Below are 26691 nucleotides of genomic sequence, written 5' to 3' on the forward strand. Positions count from 1 at the left end.
AAAGGTCTTGGGTCTGCAGCAAAGGTGTTTGGTGGGAGTAGGGAGCGCTCTGCACTTTGCCATGATCACCCGTTAGGAGCGGCTGGTGGTAAGGCTGCCCATGAGGCACTCTAGATGAGGATGCAAGGGGGGATTAAGTCACCCCCAAAAAGACGGCCTAGCCATTTTTTGGGGGCTCAAAAAAATATAAGACCTGGCCTTATTTTATGAGAAACACGGTAGATATTTTTTTTTTGGGGGGTTGCTTGTATTGATTTTCTTCTAACTGGTGTTTGGAGGGCTGTTGCGCCCATCCCAAATAAAACATTATTTAGAACTAATAGCTATTGATAGATCTTTCTTCCATGAATTTCTCTAGTCTTCTTTTAACACCAAGTTAATGGATGTTGCTATGTCTTGTAGTAATGAATTCCATATGTTTTTTAATGTACTGAAGAAGCTTTTTTTACTGTTCTAAATCACTCTTCAGTGAGTTTCATTGAACAAGCCCTGTTCCTAGAGATTTGAGGGAGAAAATCATATCTGCTTTGCCCATACCATGCATTATTTCCTACACCTTGGTTATGTCTCCTTCAGCAACTTTTCTTCTAAGCTAGAGTTCAAAATGTGATAGCCTTTTCTTGTAAATCATATGTCTCAGCTTCTGATCACTTTTTCCCAACTTTATTATAGTCCTTTTCAACTATTTTGAGCAGAAATGTACATGACTTTCCAGATGGGGTAGACTCTAGATTTCTATATGGGCATCACAAACATTTTAAAGCTATTCCTATTGTTCTCTAACATAGATCTTCCTTTTTTTTCATAGTTGCCCCACTCTGAAACAACATATTCATTGAATTCCTCTCCATGCTACCAACACAGACTTCAACACTGTACATATTATTTTATGGATTTTTGCCCCATGTGCGTTTGTTTATTTAACCTATATTCGGAAGTTGGCTGACCATTCACCCAGCCTGAGGAGCTTCTTTTGCAGCTCTTCAGAATCACTTTATTTATTTTTATTTTTTTGTATTTTGAAATGTTTGCTATTATTTACAAACCAAGTTAACTCACTGCTTCTCCCCTATCCTATTAACTCTTCAAAACATGGATACCTATAAAGGAGAATATTTGTAGCTCAAGATTGACATGAGGGGTCCTTGGTGCTCTCTGAACTTGCTTGTTTTCTTGCAGACATTTCATTACTTTAACCAGGTAAATCATCAGTGCAAGAAAATAAGCAAGCTTAGAGATCACCAAGGACCTCACACTTGGATATCTGGTTCTTATCTTCAGTCCTCTTCAGAGCCAACTTATCAATGGTGGTGATTCATTTAACAACTATGGCAAGAAAGGTCATAAAATGGGGCAAATCTCACTTAACAAATATTTCACTTAACAATAGAAATTTTGGGTTCAATGGTGGCTGTAAGTCAAGGATTACCTGTAAAGTTTTTCATTTGGAAATGACTATGCTGCAGCTAAGCACTCTAAACCCTGGCTCTATGCCTTACAATATTGGCATAGAAAAAATATATATCCACTGTGTACTTTTACAAATATTCCTATTGTGTGTTCCCCTTTCCTTGACTTTTTGCCTTCTGTCCATTTCTCTTGGTCATGCCCACCCATTAACTTGTTTCAATATTGGCTGTATCCTGTATATTATTTTCTGAGCCACCCACTCTCTTCTTTACTGAATGTGCCTAGAGCATGTCAACTTTCCCCTAGACATCATTTTAAAAGTTATTGGGCCACCTTTTTGGTGTTTTTTTGTCAGTAACCTGGATCCATTTCTGATGTACAAATTTGGCTGGTCCCAAAAATATTCCCCAGCACTTAACAAATGTAGCTCTTATGCTTGGCTTAACCATCTCATCATACAATGAGATGGTGATTTTGGCTTCACGAACTGGCCAGTTATATTTTCCAATGTATTTTTATATGTCTTTTAAAGGCATATTTATTTTATTACTTTAATATACCAAGAAATATTAAAGAATATTTAAAAATTACAAAGGAAAAGGAAACTTTAAAAAGCATAAGGGATACCAAAAGAAGCAGAAATAAGGAAAAATAAAAACATGTTTTACATACATGCTAACATATTTATTCCTCTCCTCTGCAAAACTATATTTTTAAAAAGAGTTCAGTTTTTAAACACACCTTTAAAATTGCTCATTCTATTGCATGGATATATAGCTATATGCATGGACATATCAGTGATCCGGGATTATAAATCAGGAATCACAGTCTTTCCAATGTTGAAGAATAATAATATTTTTTGCTGAGACCCATGTATAGAAGTTCTTCATAAAGAAATAAATTCCAATTTTTGATATAAAACCCCAAAGCACATTCATATTGCAAAGAGTAAGAGTAAGGGTAAGAGTAAGGGTAAGAGTAAGAGTAAGGCCTTGATGGAAATGTGTAAGATTTGTCTCTTAGGCAAAAGATGCAGAAAACTTTAAAAAAAAAAATACAATGATAAAATAGCATTTGAAAGTAATGGTGGTAGTTCAGGGCGATGTCTCCTTGATTCACTGGAGTAGAAGAAGAAGGTAAAGATGTAGCAGAAGCAGGCTTGCAAGATTCTCTTATTATACCTATTCGCAATAAAAGTACTTTTAAGCCTTTCTGTTGTGTTGATTTCCTGATCAGTTTAACTTGTGTGGCTGAGACATATATTGTATCTTTATTGAACTGTATAGCACCATATCGACAACCTGTGAATATTAAACCAAAACAAGAGAATATTAAACCAAAACAAGATAATGTCGTATGAGCAGCTTTCTCTTCTTTCATTCTTCCAACAGAATGACGTTGGCAGCCATCCCTTTCAAAACATTATCTGCGGCCAACAAATGTGAAACATTTTATTGTTGAATTAGATGGAATTATCATCAGTGTGCTGAGAATGCCCAGCCATACATCTCTGCCTCTGATGAGCTATATAATGCTGTTGATGTCTTTTCTCAGTGCCTGAAGGTTATGTGGGTCTGAATCTATGGGGCTCTGCAATCTTACTTAGTTAACCGCTATAACATCTTTTCAATTCCACAAGTGGAAATACAAGGTAGCAGTGGCAAATCTTCCTTATTTTTTTATTGTTCTTTTCTTAACACTTTTCTATGAATAGGACATTCCATTTTTATTTTTCTCTGCAGTTGGAAATATTGTCTATGTCTCTCTCTCTCTCTCTCTCTCTCTCTGTGTGTGTGTGTGTGTGTGTGTGTGTGCCTGTATGTGTCTGTGTGTGTCTGTACGTATCTGTGAGTGTCTCTGCATGTCTCTGCATGGGTGTGTATTAACTTTGCCCATAGATGTATATATGCATATATCTGGATATCATCTATCTATCTATCTATCTATCTATCTATCTATCTATCTATCTATCTATCTATCTATCTACCTATCTACTATCTATCTATCTATCTATCTATCTATCTATCTATCTATCTATCTATCTATCTACCTATCCATATCTATACATCCATCCATCCATCCATCTATCATGGCTCTCCTTCGTATCTTGGATGTAGTGAATTTGAAAAACTTAGAAGTCACAATTTATGCATGAAAAGCTGAGAGGTATATTAATCATAGAAGTTGTTTACAAAGCAGCAGAAAAGGCCCAATTCAGGAAAATGAGCATCTTGTTAGTCTGTATGAATGAGTGGCAGAATTATATGGGCTAGAAAATGATGTCTTGATGAACCCTATGCTATATAATGGAAGGCAAGACAATTGGGAAGATATTTCTAGTTTGCCATAACTCTCACTGGGTATAATAATAATTTTTCAAACTAATTTACCTTGCTTTGTTATAAGATAAAATTACAACGGGGACTGGGAAACATGGATGTCATCTGGAGTTTCTAAAAGGAAGGCAGAATTCTGAGATATTAAAAAACAACATAATGTATATTTCAATCTTGGTTTTATCTTGGAATAATTTATAATTTTGTAATGTACTTTCTAAAATAGTTCCCTCAGAATAAAGCATGCAAGAAGATTAAAAGGTCCCTCTGGTACTTTGATTCTAGAGGACACTTATTAACTTTGCCCAAAGCAGATAACTTGTTAAATAACCTTATCCCTTCCACATCAACAGTTTTTAAGTGTCACTGACAATAGAACTAGTGGGCTGTGTGCTGCAGATAAATGATGACTGCCAATGGACACAATCTTTGCCTCAGATGCTGATGAAGATGAATTCCTCTGAGGAGGCTTTTAACAAAAATGGGGGAAGGAGTCAGAAAAAAAAATCAGAGTATATCCCATTTTAAAGTCTCTTTCACTCAATTCAATTAATTCTCTGTTTGCCATCTTTTCAGGAAATATATCTTCAGGTCTAAATTTCTTCTTCCTTTCCCAATTAACTAAAGTTGTTGAGAAGAACCCTGGATAATTATGAGGAGGTAGAGTCCAAATCATACAGCCTTGCAGCGCATCAGTGAAACTGATCTAGAGAATAAGCATTTTGAAGATTGTGGCTGGAAGATTACACTTTAACCTTGAAAACTTCTAAATTGGTGCTTAAAGAATGATACATATATGCCACGCTTTTAAAAAAAGTATTAAGCAAAGTGATTTCCTCAGTACACAGTGAATGTAAATTTTAATTTTCAACTACTTATTCTTTCCTTGTATGTTGCTTTTAAATTTCTGAATGTAAGTTTTTGGTGTCATCTGAGGATATGACTCATTTACTTTTAAAAGTACTCCCCTTCCACCTTTTTGGTCTTTTATTGTATTCTGCAGCCAAATCCCAGCTATAAATACATTTATAGTTTCCCTTTCTTTTCATTCTGGAACTTGTGAATAACAGACAGAACCTTTGAGGTCACCTGGACAGCTGTTGTTGCAAGCTTCCTGTTTCACAATGTGAAACATTCAGGCAAAAGGGGATGTAGTAAATTTGGGTTACCTCAACTTAAATTACATTAAAACATTGGCTCTCTTATGTTGGCTCTCTATTTACTGATTTTGATCTGATATAGTGCTATTAAGCACTGATATGTGAACAGATTCTTGGTGTGTGTGTGTGTGTGTGTGTGTGTGTGTGTGTGTGTGTGTGTGCCTTTCAGTCAGTGTTGACTCCTGGTAACTGCATGGACAAGTCCCTGCAGTTTTCCTGCCAACATTTCAGATGTGGTTCGCTCTTGCCTGATTCTTGGTGAGTGGCCCAAGTCATCTAGCTGGCTTTGTGTTTCAGGTAGATCTCACAGTTTCCTGGTTTTGACTCCAATGCCTTTAACCACTGCATTAAACTGGATCTCAGTACAGTAATGTACTCTCATACAGTGGTGGGATTCATTTTTTTTACCGATTCTGTGGGCTTTGCTTGGTGGGCATGGCAGGGGAAGGATACTGTAAAATCTGCAGTCAGAGGTGGTATTTGCCAGATCTCCAAACTACTCAAAATTTCCACTACCAGTTTTCCAGAACTGGTCAGAACCTGCTGAATACCACTTCTGCTCTCATATCTGAAAAAGACCTGTGTTTGAGCTAGGTTCATTAGACTTTATACATACAGATCTAATGCCTAGAGATATATTAGACAATATATGTGTCTCAGGATAATGTTGCAGGATCCAATTTGAGTCGGACACCAGGACCAGAAGTTTAATCTTCTGAGCTTTTGGACTCATGCTGCAGCCCATCCTCAGGGAACTTCTCTCTACCAGAATGTGTGCTTTGGGCTGCTCTATGCATCGTATTTATGCGGTGCCTGGTTTGGTGTTCTATTGGTTGATTGGTGTGTTAATGGAGAACTATTGGCTATTGTTTCCTTGTGCTGCCAAGTCCATGGCCCCTAAGTAACTGATAAGCTGGTGGTAATTCAGCACTCCTTTTGACTGACAAGGGACCAATTTCCCAGGCTTCAAGAATTTCTCCCAATGGATATCTTTGTATCTGCTCAGCCAACAATCTTAATAGCTATGAAATGGAATGTATATCTTTATTCATTGCAATGTGAGGCTACCAACAATTTTGAGATACCTTATGTCCTATATAGAAAATTGCTATCCTCCTATTTAGATAGGAGAAAAGTATGCATGAACTTCAGAGGTATTTTATATGCATAGCCCTCTTTATCCAATTTGTTGTTAACCTATAATATCTTCATTAAACTTTTTGAAAAAAAATAAGAGTAAATGAGGTATTAATTTCTGAAACTGTAAGAATTTGTACAAACATACATCAAGGCTCTATTTATATGACAAATCTAGATTTCTTAATACTGCCAGCAAAAGTTAAATGTCTTCTATAGAAACAATCCTCTGGAGGAGGCTTTTAACAAAAATGGGGGAAGGAGTCAGAAAAAAAAATCAGAGTATATCCCATTTTAAAGTCTCTTTCACTCAATTCAATTAATTCTCTGTTTGCCATCTTTTCAGGAAATATATCTTCAGGTCTAAATTTCTTCTTCCTTTCCCAATTAACTAAAGTTGTTGAGAAGAACCCTGGATAATTATGAGGAGGTAGAGTCCAAATCATACAGCCTTGCAGCGCATCAGTGAAACTGATCTAGAGAATAAGCATTTTGAAGATTGTGGCTGGAAGATTACACTTTAACCTTGAAAACTTCTAAATTGGTGCTTAAAGAATGATACATATATGCCACGCTTTTAAAAAAAAGTATTAAGCAAAGTGATTTCCTCAGTACACAGTGAATGTAAATTTTAATTTTCAACTACTTATTCTTTCCTTGTATGTTGCTTTTAAATTTCTGAATGTAAGTTTTTGGTGTCATCTGAGGATATGACTCATTTACTTTTAAAAGTACTCCCCCTTCCACCTTTTTGGTCTTTTATTGTATTCTGCAGCCAAATCCCAGCTATAAATACATTTATAGTTTCCCTTTCTTTTCATTCTGGAACTTGTGAATAACAGACAGAACCTTTGAGGTCACCTGGACAGCTGTTGTTGCAAGCTTCCTGTTTCACAATGTGAAACATTCAGGCAAAAGGGGATGTAGTAAATTTGGGTTACCTCAACTTAAATTACATTAAAACATTGGCTCTCTTATGTTGGCTCTCTATTTACTGATTTTGGATCTGATATAGTGCTATTAAGCACTGATATGTGAACAGATTCTTGGTGTGTGTGTGTGTGTGTGTGTGTGTGTGTGTGTGTTTGTGCCTTTCAGTCAGTGTTGACTCCTGGTAACTGCATGGACAAGTCCCTGCAGTTTTCCTGCCAACATTTCAGATGTGGTTCGCTCTTGCCTGATTCTTGGTGAGTGGCCCAAGTCATCTAGCTGGCTTTGTGTTTCAGGCAGATCTCACAGTTTCCTGGTTTTGACTCCAATGCCTTTAACCACTGCATTAAACTGGATCTCAGTACAGTAATGTACTCTCATACAGTGGTGGGATTCATTTTTTTTTACCGATTCTGTGGGCTTTGCTTGGTGGGCATGGCAGGGGAAGGATACTGTAAAATCTGCAGTCAGAGGTGGTATTTGCCAGATCTCCAAACTACTCAAAATTTCCACTACCAGTTTTCCAGAACTGGTCAGAACCTGCTGAATACCACTTCTGCTCTCATATCTGAAAAAGACCTGTGTTTGAGCTAGGTTCATTAGACTTTATACATACAGATCTAATGCCTAGAGATATATTAGACAATATATGTGTCTCAGGATAATGTTGCAGGATCCAATTTGAGTCGGACACCAGGACCAGAAGTTTAATCTTCTGAGCTTTTGGACTCATGCTGCAGCCCATCCTCAGGGAACTTCTCTCTACCAGAATGTGTGCTTTGGGCTGCTCTATGCATCGTATTTATGCGGTGCCTGGTTTGGTGTTCTATTGGTTGATTGGTGTGTTAATGGAGAACTATTGGCTATTGTTTCCTTGTGCTGCCAAGTCCATGGCCCCTAAGTAACTGATAAGCTGGTGGTAATTCAGCACTCCTTTTGACTGACAAGGGACCAATTTCCCAGGCTTCAAGAATTTCTCTGGATATCTTTGTATCTGCTCAGCCAACAATCTTAATAGCTATGAAATGGAATGTATATCTTTATTCATTGCAATGTGAGGCTACCAACAATTTTGAGGTATCTTATGTCCTATATAGAAAAATTGCTATCCTCCTATTTAGATAGGAGAAAAGTATGCATGAACTTCAGAGGTATTTTATATGCATAGCCCTCCTTTATCCAATTTGTTGTTAACAAAGTATAATATCTTCATTAAACTTTTTGGAAAAAAAATAAGAGTAAATGAGGTATTAATTTCCCCTGAAACTGTAAGAATTTGTACAAACATACATCAAGGCTCTATTTATATGACAAATCTAGATTTCTTAATACTGCCAGCAAAAGTTAAATGTCTTCTATAGAAACAATCAGTGGGAAATCTTTCCTTAAATCTCACATGAACATGGTGTAGTAGCTATTCAAAAGAGGAAAAAAAGATTTTTTCCTACTTTTATCCTGTGATGCCCATTAGTGCACAAAGAATTGTTTCAGTTGGATTCTGAGACTTGTTTTCACCCCTTTCTCATTTATCTGAATTCCATTTTATCTCCTTTGGCTCTCTCTTGAATTTCATCTTGTTTATACTGTGTGTTACATCTAAATTTTGAGCTGGCAAGCAAAATTACACTTGCATTTTGCAGATCAGCCCATTAACCATCTGTATGTGTTCTGTTTAAAAAGGGGACTGTGGCTGGCTTACACATCATATTAAGCCATAATGGTGGATTTGGGTTTAACACATCGTGTTATTCCAAATCATTCCAGTTTGAAAGTCATGGTAATAGCATAGTGCTTCCTGGAACCAGCCAATTATGAGACACTCAATTAATTATAGAAAAGCCAATGTGGGATTGGCCATTTTTTGTGCCAAAGGACTGCTTTAATCATTTGGGAGGCTTGCAAAGTGGGAGGAGATTCATCAGATATCACACTGGATAGATTTGTGGGTAAACCTTGGAGTTTTTCTTTAGTTTTTTTCTTAGTTGTGAAACAGTGTAGCTTTACATTACAGCTTTCATCCATTTCCCTCCACTCCAGAAAACACAGTGGGAAACCCAGATTTTCAGAAATCTCTGTTTGAGAAGAGATGTGAAGGCCTCAGAAGGTGGATGTGGGGCCTCGCATTATCTTGAAAACAATATCTGCTGCAATGTGTTCCAATATTTAAGGGGCTGGCACAGAGGAGGGAGTCAATCTATTCTCCAAAGCACCAAAGGCAGGACAAGCAGTAATGGAGGGAAACCAACCAAAGGCAGAACCAACCTAGAACTAAGGAGGAATTTCTTAACAGTCAGATTAATCAGTGGAACAATGACTTGCTTCCAAAAGCTGTGGGTGCTCCATCACTGGAGGTTTTTAAGAAGAGTTTGGACAGCTATTTGTCTGAAATGGTATGTAAGGTCTCCTGCTTGAGCAGGGGGTTGGACTTGGAGACCTCCAATATCCTTTCTAACTCTGTTATTCTGCCATGAGATGCTTTTCCAACTGAGGGATTTCATAATAATAGCAAAACCTAATCAGTCGCAATGATCCCAAAAGACATAACTGCTAATCTAGGGAGCACTGAGCTATCATTTAATAGGGATGTGCAGAATTAAAAAGAGGTACATTGTTTGAATGATATTTCAAACAAACAAACAAAACCTTGAAATTGCTTTGTGAAACAACACTCCTCCCTCCATTAGAAAAGTGAAGCAAATGTTCAGGGAAGGAAATTGTGTTGTCTATACACCCTAACAAAAGCCAAAGTGGCTCATAGGGGTGAAAAGAGTTGCCATTATGGCTTCTGGTTTGAGCTTCTTCAGCGACAGACTGAAATCTGCGATCGTGAGCAGTTTCGATCTGTGCTCGCCGCTGGAGAACCCCGAGCCAGCTGGTTTGGGGGCTAAGCCACCCCATAGGGTGGTGAAGAGGGGGGAGACTGCCAGCAGGGTCGGGGAGAGTCGCATCTCTCCTCCCCAGCTGGCCATTACTCCCTTTCCTGAAGACGGTTGCAGCAGTGGTCAGAAATGGCCACCTCAAAGAAGAACTCGACCACAAAAGAATGTGCAGGAGGAAGATAAGAAGAGAAAGTTTTGGCTAACCGGGTCGAATTGAAAAAGCAACAATATAAGGTACCCTGGAATTTGAATTATAAAGAACAACATTGTTCCCAAAGAAGACTTTGAAGCGGCAAATGAGAGAGGGAAGGGAAAGGACTTGTTTTTGTTTTTTTTTTTCTTCCCTATATTGACAACTAAGAGATTTAAGCAAGAAACCGGCAAAAATCCACTTTGACATTAACAGGTATTTAAGCTGAAAATAAAATGTCAAAGGGATAATAAAGATTTCTGGATTCTCAAAAACTTTTAAAAGAAGGAAAAAAACAAAAGTGTGGGATCTGGAAAAATGGAGGAGGCCACCTAGAAGTGAAAGGAATTAACAGTGAAACTTTAACAAGATTCCTAAAAGATACATTTTAACTGAAACTTTGTAACAAGATAAGAGAACCCCAGGAAGAGAAAGTGGAAAAAAGAAGCAAGAAGAAACAGCTTTGGATTATTTGGATTACTTGGTGATTTTTGGATTTTTGGCTATCGAATCTAAAGGACTAAAATTAACTTTGAAAATATGAAACAAGTGTGATTAAAATGATAGATAAAATACTCATTGTAATGTAATGGAATGTTTAATAAATAAATGAAATAAAGAGAATGAAAGAATGAAATTAGGAAAGGAAGGGAACATTTTAATTATTATAAATGTGTTATAAAATTTAAGTAAAGAGGAATATGAAAGAAACATGAATAAATTATGGAAATATTATAAGTGTTCCTAGAAGTATGATACCCTATTGAAAAGAAATGTTAAAGATGTCAAAGATTATAACTATTATAATCTATCATTAATGTATAGTGATAGAGCTGAATTGGAATAGAATGTATTTTATTTATTATTGTTATATATATATTTTCTCTTTAAGAACTTAGTGTGTATTTTAAGAATGTACCAAGCAGAATTCGACTGGTAGTTATGTGTTATATTAATGTTATAATTGTAAACGCATAAATTGAAGTTTAAATAAGAGTTGAATGGATAAAAATTAAAAGATACAAAGGTGTCATACTCCAATTAGTAACTACAGGGAAAAATTTTGTTTAATGAGAAAAGAAAATATGAAATTGAAACAGGACAGACAAAAGTATAAATATAATGACTAGAAAGATATTGAAACTTAGAAAAAAGATATATATCATTGAATTTAGAAAGGAATGAGATAATTAAAAGATTGAGAAAACTAAGGGAAGGAAAAAATTATTGAGAAAATGTTAAAATAGTAATAAGATATGGAATAGAACACAAAGATGAATATTAAATTGAATTTGTGTCTGTATGGAGAAGTGATAACCCAGGACCATGCTATTCTAAAAAAAAGAGGAAATTTTACTTGTATTATGTTTTGTGAAAACCCAAATAATTTTTTTATTAAAAAAAAAAGAGTTGCCATTATAACCCAGCAAGGTGTGTGAAGCATCGCTTGAGATTTTGCTGCCAACTCATGTAGGCTGATAATTCAACTGGAAACCCAAAAGGAACTTAAGCAAAATCCACTTAGGAGATATGGTGCCATAAAACTGTGGAAAAACCAACAAGTAAGTGCTACTCGGTTCTTGTTCTTTTCAGTCTGAACACCCAGGGTGACCGTTTTCACAGTGTAAACTATGCAAATGGGGCACCATCATCAACATCATCTCCTGGCTAAGAAGTGCATTTTCAGGATGAATACCATGTTTCTCACAAAATAAGGCCAGGCCTTATTATTTTTTGAACCCCCCCAAAAACGGCTGGGCCATCTTTTCGGGGTGACTTAATTCCCCCCCTTGCATCCTCGGGTGGGTGAGTGGGGACGGCTTGGATGTTGACCTCGGCGTTGGTGGGGCACTTCATATCGGGAAACCTTCTGCTACCGTTGCTTTCCCTTCTCCCCGTGCTGCTGTGGCGTTTAAAGCAACGCCGTGGCCTTTGGCGCAGCCATGCGTGGCCAGCCAGGGCTCCTGCAACTGTAGCCTGGAGGAGACACTCGGCTTCAGGCGCTCCTGTCGCCGCATTCCCTTCGCCTTCAAAGGCAAAGCCAATTCTTTTAAAAATGACACCCTACTACCAGTATGACAAAGATTCCCCTACCTGGGAGGGCAGCCCAACCCCACATGGGGAGGCGAATCTCCCGGGGCTGCAGCGCAGGATCGGCCCACCCCAGGAGAAGTGCCCAGCCACCATCCCTGCCTGGTGCTGGGCAGAGCATGAAGAGCTTCGCCTGGGGCGCCCAGCGCAGCTGACAGGTGGGCCCTCCTGCCCGGCAGCAGACCTCTCGCCAAGGTAGCAAGCTCCTCCCCACCGGACCCTCCGCTCCTCCCGCCAGGGCCGCACCGGAGCCGTACAGGCTGGGCAGAGCCGGGAAAGCGAACCATGGGTGCGCGCCTGCCTGCCAACTGAAAGAGCCGGGCCGACCTGAGCTTGGCTTCCTTCCCAAGTCCCTCCAGTCTGAACCCAAAGGGGCTACCGGGAGAGGCTGCCCGAGGCAGTGATAGCACCCACCCATCCATGGACAGGGAGGCAAGGCGATGGCCTGCTCCGTCTCCTCCCCTGAGCTGAGCCTCGATGAGTGAGTGCCTCTGCCCAATGGCCTTGCCGCTGCAGCGTTCGGAGCTGCCGGCGCGTTTGGAGATGCGTGGGGACGAGCTGGGCAAGGGGTGGAAAGGATGGGTGGATTCGGGCTCTCTCCACTCGACCTGCCGGCCAGGGAAGCAGTGCTGCCATCGCCTCGCCTCCCTGTCCACGGATGGGTGGGCGCTATCTCTGCCTCGGGCAGCCTCTCCTGGTGGCCCCTTTGGGTTTGGGCTGGAGGGACTTGGGAAGGAAGCCAAGCTCAGGTTGGCCCGGCTCTTTCAGTTGGCAGGCGGGTGCGCACCCGCAGTTCACTTTCCCGGCTCTGCCCAGCCCTCACGGCTCCAGCGCGGCCCTGGCAATGATGAGCGGAGAGTCCGGTGGGGAGGCGCTCGCTGCCTTGGCGAGAGCTCTGCCACCGGGCAGGAGGGCCCACCTGTCAACTGCACTGGGCGCCCCAGGCGAAGCTCTTCACGCTCTGTCCAGTGCCAGGCAGGGATGGCAGCTGGATGCTTCTCCCGGGGTGGGCCAATCCTGCGCTGTGGCCCCAGGAGATTCAACTCCCCACGTGGGGTTGGGCTGCCCTCTCGGGCAGGAAAGGAGGGTGTCATTTTTAAAAGAATTGGCTTTGCCTTCGAAGGCGAAGGGAATGTGGCAACAGGAGCGCCTGAAGCTGAGTGTCTCCGCTGGGCTCCGGTTGCAGGGAGGAGCTCTGGCTGGTCACGTGTGGCTGTGCCAAACGCCGCGGCGTTGCTTTAAATGCCATGGCAGCATGGGGGAAGGGAAAGCAACGGTGGCAGAAGGTTTCCCGATACGAAGTGCCCCACCAATGCCGAGATCAACGCAGGCAGCACCATATCCGGGTATGCAACAAAAGTACTTCCTAACGGCCAGCCCCCCTACCATTCCCCCCATTTTGCATGTTTAATATAGGCCTTAATTTGGGAGGAGGGGCTTAATTTGATTTTATGCCTATAAAGCATGCTGGGACTTCCTATTGGGGTGGCCCTATTGTTGGAGAAACATGGTAAATGGGAGTGTAAAAAGAATACAGTACAGAGAACCAAATTTCTCAGATCAGTTTGATGCTTGGTTAAAAATAAATTATTTTGAGATAGAGGAATTTTCCAGATGGATTATTTGTTTTAAGAGAGCCCTACATTTGAGAGCCATCAGTTCTAATGATGACCTTCTTTTCTATTTTCAAAATACATATTTCTAAGTAAACAAGTAATCACACACACACCAAAAAGCTGCTTATTGCTTGTAGAGGTACGGAATGCTGAACAATTAACACTACACAATCAATTAAATGGAGAAAAAAATTATAATATAAATCTAGATTTTTAATTATGGAACAAAGGAGTGCAAACTAAAGTAAAAATGAATCAACATTGTGATTCTTTAATGCAGCCATACATGCAAAACTAAAATCTAAATGACATGAATCTGTTATTTAGCTGAATCTACCCCAATGCAATGAAGATGTGCTGTTAGAAAAGCAACATTAGAGTATTCAATTGAAGAACATTTTCTAAAACTATTATTTTGTCTCTGAGATAATGGCTGGCAAACAGCTGCATTAGTTTTCATAACTACTGTAATAATACTTTCCATTTGTTGAATGTATCCAAATTTTGCCAACTGACATACTGAAAATGGAACAAACAGGACTTTCTTAACTAGAGGGCTTCCGGGTGTCTAACAGTGGCAAACAGTGTCAGGGATTTATATAATAAAAAGGAGAACATTCTAGTCTTAGTAGGGACAAAAGGCAACTATTAAAATTACTTAACAGCAAAACTTGTCTAATTGTCATAACATTGGATTATTTCTGTTAAAGTATCATCATCCAAATGCCATGACTGTGATTTTCAAAAATGTCCCTCACTGTCTTCTGATTGTTAACATGGTGGCCTTTGATGGATCATCAGTTCATTGGCAATCCAGAAAGAATAAATAGAGTCATAGTGATAATTTTCAATGCAATGTTAAGTAAGCTTAGAACTCAAAGGTGTTTTTTTAAGCTTCTGAAAAAAACCTTCTTGGATGACAAGCAAAATGTCTTCAAGATAAAACAAAGTCCAGTTGTCTTTTGAAAAAAAAGGATTTTGGGACAACCATGACCTAGATCAGTGGTCTCCAACATTTTTTGTACCAGGGACCAGTTTCATGCAGAAACACTTTTTCAAGGACCGGGGGGTGGGGAGGAGTCCGAGTTTGGTGGTTTGCTTGCAGACGTTTCATTACCTGACTAGGTAACATCTGATGTTGTTACCTAGTCGGGTAATAAAACATCTGCCAGCAAACCACCAAGTTCTGGGAGCGCCAATGCCTCCTCATTGCAACCCTGAGCGACAGATATTCTCTTCTATTGGGACATTTAAAACGGAGGATTTCAGCTGCAGATTCAGGAACTGCGCCGGGCTGAGGAGCGCCTTCAAAACTGAGCGCTGGGCAGCGGCAGCTCATGGCTGTCTCCACGGCTCAGGACAAATCCCTGCAGGATGGCTGAGAAGCCCCGCCTCTCAGCCCTGCCTCCCTCAGCCTCATCCCACAGGTGTCTCCCTCCCTCCCTCAGCCTCATCCCTCAGGTGTCTGCCTCATTCCTCTCTCAGTCGCTCTCTCGCTCCTCCACCAGCCCAGGAAGAAACTGTTTCAAAGAAGCCGGCAGGGTGGCTTTTCCTGTTGGCGCAGCTCCTCCGAAGCGCCCATTCACCCCCACCCCGCCGCCAATCAATCCAGGTTCAATCCAGTGCTCTGTTCTGCCTGCCTGCCTGCCTTCGTTTCTGGTTGTTTCAGAGCAGCTTCGGCTGAGAATAATAACTATTTGCCTCTTTTACTCAGCCGAAGCTGCTCCGAAACAACCAGAAACGCAGGCAGGCAGGCAGGCAGAACGGAGCACTGGATTGAACCTGGATTGATTGGCGGCGGGGTGGGGGTAAACGGGGCGGGGAGCTGCGCCGACAGGAAAAGCCACCCTGCCGGCTTCTTTGAAGCAGTTTCTTCCTGGGCTGGTGGAGGAGCGAGAGAGCGACTGAGAGAGGAACGAGGCGGGAGGAAACCAAAGCCACTGAGCCAGAGAGCAGGACAGGCTTTGGTTGCTTCCTCCCTCCCCTTCTTTCATTTGTGTCCTTGATCCCTGATCCCAGCAACATTCACCGAAGGTGAAGAAAGCCGCCATTTTTATTTTATTTTTATTTTCTTTGCAGCCCGGTGGTTGGGGACCCCTGACCTAGATAACTGAAAATCTCCATAAACAGTAAGGTTAGAATCACTGCTCTTCTGTGTATTAATTAAGTGGATGGAGTCACCTGTGATCTACTTGCTGTTTATGTTGATGGATGACTTTGGGCCAGATGCTCTCTCTCAACTTGTTCCACCTCACAGAGTTCTTGTTGTTGTGAAAATAGAAGGAGGAAGGAATATTAGGTATGTTTGGCACTTTGAATTACTTGTAAAAATATTAAAGATGGAAACAAACAAACAAACAAACAAAAAATAATAGCAATAACACTTCAGCATGTTGCTCAGTGGACAGTGGAATGCCCAAGGACAGGATGCCATTCATGTGGTGAAAAGCAAGGTTCTCTGCCTCTCCAAATAGAGAATAGAAGACTTTAAAGATTTATATCAGCCTTTAGGATAAGGCTAAGTTGCAAAATCACTTCACTAGAAATATTGGCACTTTATTGATTCAGGTTACTGTTAAGTATGGAGAATAAGGGAGACCAGACATCTGACCAGTGACTTCAACTCTTTAATAAAGTGATAGACATAACAGAGCAATGCTATGGGCAGCAGTAACCCTTTTATAGGGTTAGCTGCTGCCTTATTAACCAATGAAAATGTGCAACAGGTTTAAACTACTGACCAATAAGGACAGTCCCACAAATGGCCAATCAGGGACTGGTTCTGGCCCAATCCCAAGTTGTTGTATCAGGACCAATCAAGTGTGCAGGTTTTCAACCCCTAATTTGCATTTAGGTTATTCATTTTTATTGATTCACAACACCCCTCCCCTTTGGGTTCCGTTTGAGGGGAGCTGTGATAAAATCCTCAAGATAGGCAGGCCGTTTGGTCTGCCTGGATGATTTCCGAGGCTCCACTGGGTTTTGTCTAATGTCTGGTTCCAGTGGAGCGTTTGGATGACCATTGTTAAGTTCTATTTAGCTGCACGGCGATTCCGTGCTGCATTCACTGTGGTTGTCTCTGCTACTGTGCGTTTCTTTGGGGTTTTGCAGTTCGTTTTCCCCCGTATCAAAGTTCCCTGAAGACATCAACTCCCTCTCCGCTTCACGTTCCGGTGTTTTGCTGGGCTGTACGGCTCCCGTTGACCTGCTATTAGTTGTATCAAAGTCAATTTCCTCGATACTCCCTCCCCCTTGAGTTGGTGAACCGGGGGAGTCATGGCCACTGGGTGGTAATCTCGATCGGAGTTGGTCTATGTGGCGTTTCCACACCCTCCCATCGTCTGTTAGCAGGCGGTAAGATCTAGGCCCGGTGAGGTGGGTAACGGTTGCAGGTATCCATAACGGGTCGCCGGAAAAGTTTTTGGCAAAGATTAAATCGCCTACCTTAAATTCCCGGCATTTGCTGCTGGAGCCGAAAGGTTTTTCCGGTGCGAAAGCGGGGTGGAGCCGGTCAAGGTGCGATCGTAGTTTCCGCCCCATAAGAAGTTCAGCGGGTGTTTTGTTGGTCACGCTGTGGGGCGTGATGTGCTGCAATAAGAGGATTCGATTGATTTTCTCGTCGATGTTGCCAAATTCCATTTTGTGAAGGGTCTTTTTCACAAATTGTACCATGCGTTCTGCACGTCCATTCGCCGCAGGGTGTGCGGGCGAGGTCAGCGCATGGCGGATGCCCCGATCAGCCAGATATTGTTCAAAGGGCAATGCAGTGAACTGTGGGCCGTTGTCCGAGACCAACACGTCCGGAAACCCGTGCGTGGCAAATAGTCTGTTTAATTTATTAATAACTGAGTCGGTTGTAGTTGTGTGCATTCGATGAATCTCGAGCCAGTTAGAATAGGCGTCGACAGTAATCAGGAAAGTGTGACCTTTGGTAGGCCCCGCAAAGTCAATATGAATACGGGACCATGGTCCCCTCGGCGTTTCCCACTCGGTTGGGCTTGCTTTAGGTGGGGCGTTGCTGACGTCCTGGCAACGTTGGCATGTAGCGACCCAGGCCTCGATTCTTTTGTCGATTCCCAGCCACCAAGCATAGCTGCGTGCGAGTGATTTCATCCGCACAATGCCCGGATGTCCCTCATGCAATACCGCCAACACAGTCTGTTGCAATTTGCTAGGGATTACGACTCGATCGCCCCACAAGATACAGCCCTTTTGGGAAAACAGCTCGGTTTGGCGGGCTTTGAAAGGCGCCCATTCAGGTGCAATTTGGTCCGTCGGCCACCCCCGTTCAACCCAGCGTAGTATGTGTTGCAGAACTGGGTCACGTTTTGTTTCAAAAGCAATGTCTCTAGCCGTCAAGGGTGGTGCCTGTAGAGTTTCAATCTGTAGTGTTGAGAGGGTTGGGGCTGGATCCACAACAGCGTCTGGGAGCGGTGTTCTGCTCAATGCATCGGCGTGGAGAATCGATTTCCCCGGGCGGTGCTGCAAGGTGAAGTTGTAGGCCGCCAGGAATTCAGACCAACGGGTCATTCTGGGGGACAATATATACGGGGTTGGTTTATTACCCGCAATGATCCCCAGTAGCGGTTTATGATCAGTGATTATTGTAAACGCACGGCCATAAACATATTCGTGAAATCTTTTAACTGCAGCAACAATAGCTAAAGCTTCTTTGTCCAGCTGACTATAATTTCGTTCAGCTTTAGCTAAGGTTCGCGAAAAAAATGCGATGGGGGCTTCCGTTCCGTTTGGTAACACGTGGGCCAGAATTGCCCCAACCCCAAAAGGTGATGCATCGCATGTGATAGTGAGTGGCAGGGTCTCGTTATACTGCATAAGTACTGAATCAGACGTTAGCAATTTCTTTACTTGTTGGAAAGCATGTTGTTCCCGTTGTCCCCAAACCCACGTTGCTTTTTTGTCTAATAGTCTATGCAATGGTTCAGCCACTGTTGCTTTGTGGGGTAAAAACACATTATAGAAATTAATAAGTCCAAGGAACGCCTGTAGGTCTGCCTTGTTCCTTGGAGTGGGTGCCTTTTTAATTGCTCGTAATTTGTCTTCGGTGGGATGAATTCCTTGGCTGTCCAGGAGGTATCCCAAAAATTCTACTTTTTCGGTACATAACTGGCATTTATCTTTTTTTACTCTGAGGCCTGCATTTTGGAATCTTCGTAAAACCTCTTTGAGTCGTTTTTCTAGGATGTCTTTGTTAGGTGCGGCGATGAGTACATCGTCGAAATATGGGACAACGCCTTTTATCCCTTGTAACAACCTTTCCATTAAACTCTGGAAGATTCCAGGGGCGACACTTACCCCGAATTGGAGCCGGTTGCATTTAAATGCGCCCCTGTGTGTTACGATCGTTTGCGCCTCGGCTGTGGTTGGGTCTACAGGCAGTTGTTGATACGCCTGGGCTAAATCTAGTTTGGCGAAAACTTTCCCGCCGCCCAGAGAATGGAGTAAATGTTGTACTACCGGTACTGGATAAGCACTCTGCTGCAGTGCGTGGTTTAATGTGGCCCGGTAGTCTCCGCAAATTCTTAGGGACCCATCAGGCTTGATAGGCGTCACTATCGGGGTTTCCCAACGGGCGTGGTCGGTGGGTTCCAGTACGCCCTGCGCTATCAGCTTATCGAGTTGTTCATCGATTTTAGGTTTTAAGGCGAACGGCACCCGACGCAGCTTAAGGCGGATGGGTGCTATTTCAGGGTTCAAGTTAAACGAGATTGGGGTCCCCTTATACTTGCCTAGTCCGTTCGCGAAAACGTCTTGGAATTCTTGCACGAGTGCTTCCTCCCAATCGACGCTTTCGGCCTTGTGGACTCCGGCTACAGTGATTCCGAGCGGCCTGAACCATTGTAGGCCTAGAAGACTAGGCCTGTCTCGATCCATGACAGTCAGTGGTAGTGCGACGGTGCGGTCCTTGAATGAGACCTGGAATCTGCGGGACCCGACGACGGGAATTCGGTTGCCCTGATAGTCTTTGAGTATAACCCTCTGAGGGTTAAGGTCTTGACGGTGAATCGTTGGAAGGAGCTGTTGGAGCGTTTTCCACGACACCATCAAGAGGGAAGATCCCGAGTCTACCTCCATCACGCAAGGTTTGTTTTCGATGGCGACCTTTACTCGGATTTTCCCAGCATCAAGGGATGTAGCGTGGCCTATGGTGATTGTTTGGTGGGTCTCTTCCCGCCTGGTTTCTTCACGCCTGGTGGAAGTGGTGGACGGCTTGTTTCTGTAGGAGTGGTTCAATTTTTCTCGGTGTGTGCCGAAGAATCCTGAAGACTGGAATTCGGCCTGTCGGGATTTGGAGTTCTGTTTGCTCCTGCAAACCTTTGCGATGTGACCGCGTCTCCCGCAATGGCGGCAAAGTGCGTCAAGGAATTTGCAGCCAGATCGTGTGTGATTTGCTCCACAGCCAGCACACGGTCGAAATGAGTGTTGTGAGGACTGCTCTCTCTCCGTTCGAAGTCGGTTGACCTCTTCCTCATCGCTGTCGGAAGGGGACTCTAGGTCTTCGTGGTGAGTTGATACCGGGTGTCTCTCTGTGCGAGGCGAGGTATCAGTGGCAAGTTTACGTAGCGGTGCGTTGGTGCGGCGCATTCGGGCTGCCGACTTCTTGGTTGCCTCTGCTGCCGAGGCTTCTTTAAGGGCATCGGTGAGACTGATGTCCCCCTTAGCCATAATTTTACTCTGGATCGTGCCGTCTTCTAGGCCCAGAACCAAACGATCCCGGAGAGCTTCTTCTAAGTCTGCGAATCCGCAGAGGCCTCCAAGGTTTCGGAGGTCCGCGATATAATCAGCAAGGCTTTCACCTTTCTGTTGGTCCCTCCGGTAATATTCGTGTCTTCGGACTAAGGTTGGCACAGCGGGTGCATAGTGAGCCCGTAGTAAAGGCTCGAGGACGTCCCAGTCCATCTCTTTTACCTCTGCTGGCTTGGCAAGTGACTTTGCCATTTTAAACACGGTTGGTCCACAATGCGTTAGAAAGATAGCTCTTTTTTTGCCGGTTGTCGCATCTTTCAAATTGTTGGTTTCTAGAAACATCTGGAAACGATCCATGTAGGCCTCCCAGTCTTCGGTCTCTGGATTGAATGGAGCGGGTGGTACGGCACCGCTGGCCATGTTGCCGTTGATGGTGCGTGTTCGACCACGTGCTCTGTTAGTTGCTCTGTAGATTAGTCAGCTCTTCGGTCTCCGTATCCCATCCTCGTCGCCAGTGTTAAGTATGGAGAATAAGGGAGACCAGACATCTGACCAGTGACTTCAACTCTTTAATAAAGTGATAGACATAACAGAGCAATGCTATGGGCAGCAGTAACCCTTTTATAGGGTTAGCTGCTGCCTTATTAACCAATGAAAATGTGCAACAGGTTTAAACTACTGACCAATAAGGACAGTCCCACAAATGGCCAATCAGGGACTGGTTCTGGCCCAATCCCAAGTTGTTGTATCAGGACCAATCAAGTGTGGAGGTTTTCAACCCCTAATTTGCATTTAGGTTATTCATTTTTATTGATTCACAACAGTTACTATAACATCATCTTGAAAGGCTTCCTTTCATACCATAGAGCAGGGGTGTCAAACTCACACCATCATGGCAGCATCATGTGATGTATTGGGACTTTCCCCCCCTTTGCTAAACTGGGGAAATGTGGGTGTGGCCAGTGTATGACACATCCAGCCTATGGGCTGGGAGTTTGACAGCCCTGCCATAGAGAATATGAGCAGGGAAATCTTTTCCTGTCTCATTCTCTGAACTAAGTTCATGTTTTTCCTTTCCCTATTTTCTTTCTTTAGGGTCACACATCTCACTCCAAGATGACTTATAACCTCTACCATACAGTCTCACGTTGAAAAAAAGAGGAGGGAGAGACTGGTCCCTGTGGCACTCCACATATGAGTAGCCACTGAGCTCACTTCTATGTACAACTGCCCTTTGAGGTTAAACAGTGTCTTCGTTACCTGTTCCTATTTTTTTCAGTGCAGGGCATCTGAAAATGTTGATCTCTATATACAAGGGAGTAGACCCCCATCCCCCCCATACACACTTTCTCTTCTTGTTAAGCTAGGCAGGCCAGTAGCTACACTTGCTCTGCTAACTCACCTATATTTTCCTCATTCCTCAATGCTTATTAAAATAATCTGCAGGGATAAGGCTAGCCTGCAGGTTTGGTTTCAGCAGGGGCAAAACACAAACTTATGAGACAGATAATGATTATTCTGGGTTGACACGGTTTCATACCATAGTTTGTTTGGAGGGATGTCCAAAACGCATTTTAAAAAGTCAACATGGAAGCAATGTGTGATTGGAGATACCTTTTTTGACCTCACTATAAAAGTCTCTGTTTATTTTACCATGTTATATTAATTAAATCACAATGGATGAATTTCTGTAATATCCTAAGCTGAAACCAGCTAAAAGACTTTGTGCTTATAAGCATTGTATATAAAAAGGTAGGAAAGCAGTTGTAGGTATAGTAATTGCAACAGCAACAAGAGTGGTAGTGTGTCAAGCATGACCAACCAATCTACATGTGAAGATTTTTATTAGCTACTTTATTGTGTATGCCTATTTCACAGGAATCTTTCCAGTCTGGCAGTTTGTACCTGGGCCAGCTTAGGCAAGGCTCAACTTATTCAAGACTTTGGCTTTTTGTGCCTATGCAATGATTCCAGACTAATTCACTGCTTCACTCCTCTCCCTGACTTGACCAGTCTATCTGTCTGACATAATGTGTGTTCTATAATAGTATGACAATTGCTATTTAAGACAGGGCAAAATAGTATGACTATATTTGAAAAATTTCCCAGTTGTGGTGTGTTTTTTTTTTTTTTTATCTGAAAGAAGCTCAAATACCTCTTTGCTGGGTCTTTTTCCTGATCAAATTCTGCAATTTCTTGCATAACAATGCCTAAGATATTATTCAACTGAATTTTTCAGTGGAGGAAGTTGGCAGAATCTCAAAGAACAACTGTTGTATTCTGATGCTGCTGTGGGAAGCTGGATATATCTAACAAATCTAACAAGGCCTAGAATGGTTAGCTTGGGATATATTCAACTTATACTGGTATTGAGCCCATAATATACAATGTATACACACACACACACACGTAGATAAGTATACTTATTTTTAGCTGCAAAACCATAGATCATACTACTATTACAATATTGCTTTGTGTTTCAGGAGTCATCAACAAAGAATAAACTGTACTGTAATAAAAAGGTTGTATGCCATCCAGAGTCACTGGGTGTGAGCAGATAAAAACATATATTCTTATGAACATTATATTTATATATTATATATAGTTTGGCACGTTGAAAGTAACCTATGAGTTTACTTCTGTACTTTCCTATAATTCTAGCTTCTCCCTAGCTATTCCCAGAGTTTCTCTGCAATTATTGAAATAGTTGTGTTAGTCTGGCAAGATCCTGTCTATAGATGGAGAACAATAAAAGAAACTATTGTTTAGTAACTCCAGGTGTCATTGTTGGTCCTTGGGGCCTGAAACAGACAGATACACAGGCACAGATGTACATAGTCTAGTTTAGCCAATTGTTTCTCTCTCTCTCCCTCCCTCTCTCTCTCTGGTCTCTAAAGCTTGGGCTATTCTTGGCTTTGGTGCCAAGATCAGAGTTGAGTTTTCAGTGTGGTGCTGGTGGCATCCATCCTTATGTAGGTGGTGAAAATGTTATCATCCCCTGCCCACTTTCAGCACTGCTGTTCTGCTTCCTGACCTGCCAGCTTACTAATGTTGTCACTAAGGTCATCGAAGGCCTTAAAGGAGAGTTCTCACATTCAGTGCCTAGAGCAAAAGATGCCCACAAAATGGCTTCATGAAGGGTGGCCCACTCATTTTTAAAAGCAAAAAAACTGCTTTATTTTACTTCATGTCACTGTGAAGTATACAGTGACACTGGTCATAGCTGGAAGATGCTTCAAAAGGATAAACAGTGTCTTGTGAAGACAAATTACATCACCTCTTTGTCTGCTCATGAACTGCATCATGTAGCCTTTTTGGTGGGAAATGCTTTGTTTATGCAAGCCAAAGCCCATTCAGTTTGAGCCATTCCTGATACATCTCATCCCATGAGATGAACACATTCCCCAATAAATACCCTGTTTCTCCAACAATACGGCCTCCCCCAATAGGAAGTCCCAGCATGTTTTATAAGCATGAAATGAAATTAAGCCCCTCCCCCCAAATTAAGGCCTATATTAAAACATGCGAAATGGGGGAGAAATGGCAGGGGAGGGGCTTTCTGTTAGGAAGTACTTTTGTTGCATACCCTGATATGGTGCTGCCTGCGTTGACCCTGATACAAAGTGCCCCACCAATGCCAAGGTCAACATCCAAGCTGTTGCCGCCCGCCCTAAGATGCAAGGAGGGGAATTAAGTCACCCCCGAAAAGACGGCCTAGCCGTCTTTTCGGGGCTCAAAAAAAAATAAGGCCCGGCCTTATTATATGAGAAACATGGTAGCATCTACATTTTTATAAACTTCTGCTCATTCTCAATGATTCTAAGTGATCACAAACGCTTAACCTTCTTCTATAATGGGGACAGGGGCAACTTTGCCTTTATATTTTTTCCTACTTTTCAAATTGTGAGTGGCCCAGAATCCTGGGAATTGGGTGACCTCCAAAGTGTACAAATAAATATATAAACAAACAAACCAGTGCAGAATGGAGTGCCAAGTTGGCCTCCACTCAGAAACTCTGCCCTCCCCCAGAAAACATCTGATTAGGATCTGAGTCTATATTTGGCTCTTGTCCAAGCTGGCTGGCTGCCATTTTAGATTATCCCAAATGTCATTCGGAATATTGATGGCAAGTTGAACATTGCATGGAGGGTAATCAGAGATGATAAGGATCTAGTACAAACCAAGCAGCTACTTGGCTGTTATTCAGAAGCATCACCATATGCATGATTAGAATAGTTTAGTTTTAATTTGATAGCTGTTATAGTGTCACAGAATGATAGAACTGGAAAGGCCCCAAGAGATCATCTTGTCCAATACTAAATGTAGGATTTATATTTCAATTCTAATCCAGAATCTTGAAAGTGCTTCATGGAAATCTCCCTTCATTTTATATTTACAAGAAAAATTCTGAGAAATAGATTGTTTTGAGAAAGAATGATTGGCTCCATATTACTGAGTAACTAACCATAGTACTGAATAACTAAAGGTCGATTTGAATTTGGGTTTCTCCTGTTCTAGTCTGCCCACATTAACCACTGTATCATATACTGGTTGGAGATAGACCCTTCTGAATCCATTAGTATTTGAGAGCTGCCTACTCTGAAACTAGGCCTCTATAGGTCATCAGTATCATGATTACAGTACTAGCAAAATAAATAAGGTCTCTAAACTGGTGACAGAAAAAAAGAGTTGTAAAATTGGAGAGTAATGGACATCCAACCTGTTTAACCTAGTCTTCTCAAGTATATGAATTGATAGTCTGTGTTGAAGACAGCATTTCAGATTTTATTCAGACAGTGGTATTTTTTAATAAAATATTTTTCATTTGGTCTTTAGAGTGATGGTCTGTAACTACCTACAGCAAATAAAAAATATTGGACCTTCTACTTGCAAAAACGGTACAATCTGGGAATAAACTGATTCAGTTACCTATCATTGATCTAATCCAGCAGAGTACTTGTTTTTTCTCTCTCATAGGATGGATTTCATGAAATATTTTGTGAATAACTATCAACCTGTTAACTACTCAAATATCAAATCTCTGCTTCCTCTCTTTTCCTTTCCTTTCCTTTCCTTTCCTTTCAAAGGAAATGGAAGAATTAGAGTAAATGTTTTGTAGGCACAGTTATGTCACATATAATTATGAACACCACATTTCTCAACTTCTAAAAAACAAAATGTTACATCGATTCTTGCCATGTCAGGAATGAATATGCAACTGACAGATTTACTTAAATGCCAGGGACCTGACTTATTGGAAGTCAGAGTCTTAATGATTGTTCCCTGAGACTTTTATTTCCCTTGCTGTGACTCGAATAAATATGGCTATTTATTTAGTAAGGCAGCTGAAAATCATAGCAAAAGACAAATATAAACATGTCCAGGCCAACTTTTTTCCTTGAAGAATTTGCCAAGAAATTTATTCAGGTCTAATGTATAGTACTCTCTAACAGCTCTATAAATTAAATTGCCCTTATAATGGAAAAAATTGCTCTAAATTTTCCCACACAAGTAAAAACAAAAGCTGCCAAGGATCCCAGTGGGACTGATTTTCCGTATTTCATTCCACAAGGATTCCTGGATAGCTGGACATTAATCAGAATGAATTTTAGATAGATTCCATCTTTCCTTAGGGAAAAAAATCCACAATGAATAGAAATTTAACTTGTTTTAGAAGCTTTAAGAAGTAATACATAGGTTTACCTCATCTAAAGCTTTTTTTTCTAATCTGCTTTATTTACTGCTATTTATAATACACTAAAGAGAACATAAAGACTAACATCTATCTATCTATCTGTCTATCTATCTATCTACCATGTTTCTCCAACAATACAACCTCCCCCAATAGGAAGACCCAGCATGTTTTCTAGGCATAAAATCAAATTAAGCCCCTTCCCCCAAATTTAGGCCTATTTTAAAACATGCAAAATGGGGGGAAGGGCGGGGGGACTTGCCGTTAGGAGAGCCCTGCGGGCAGCAATTCCTCGCCACCAGCTGCTCCTAATGGGTGATTGTGGCAGAGCGTGGAGAGCTCCCTACTCCTGCCAAGCATTTTTGCGGCAGACCCAAGACCTTCAGCACCCGCCGCTGTTGATTTCCCTTCTGCCCATGCCACCGCTGCGTTTGGAGCTGTCACTTCCATGTTTGGAGCACCACTGCTGTTTGGAGCGCCACTGCCATTTGGAGCTGCCGCTTCTGCATTTGGAGCTGCCGCTGCGTTTGGAGCTGCCGCTT

This window comes from Notechis scutatus, chromosome 1 (assembly GCF_049901735.1).
Source record: "Notechis scutatus isolate UNSWTSFEM ecotype Mainland chromosome 1, rNotScu1.2, whole genome shotgun sequence".
Taxonomy (NCBI): domain Eukaryota; kingdom Metazoa; phylum Chordata; class Lepidosauria; order Squamata; family Elapidae; genus Notechis; species Notechis scutatus.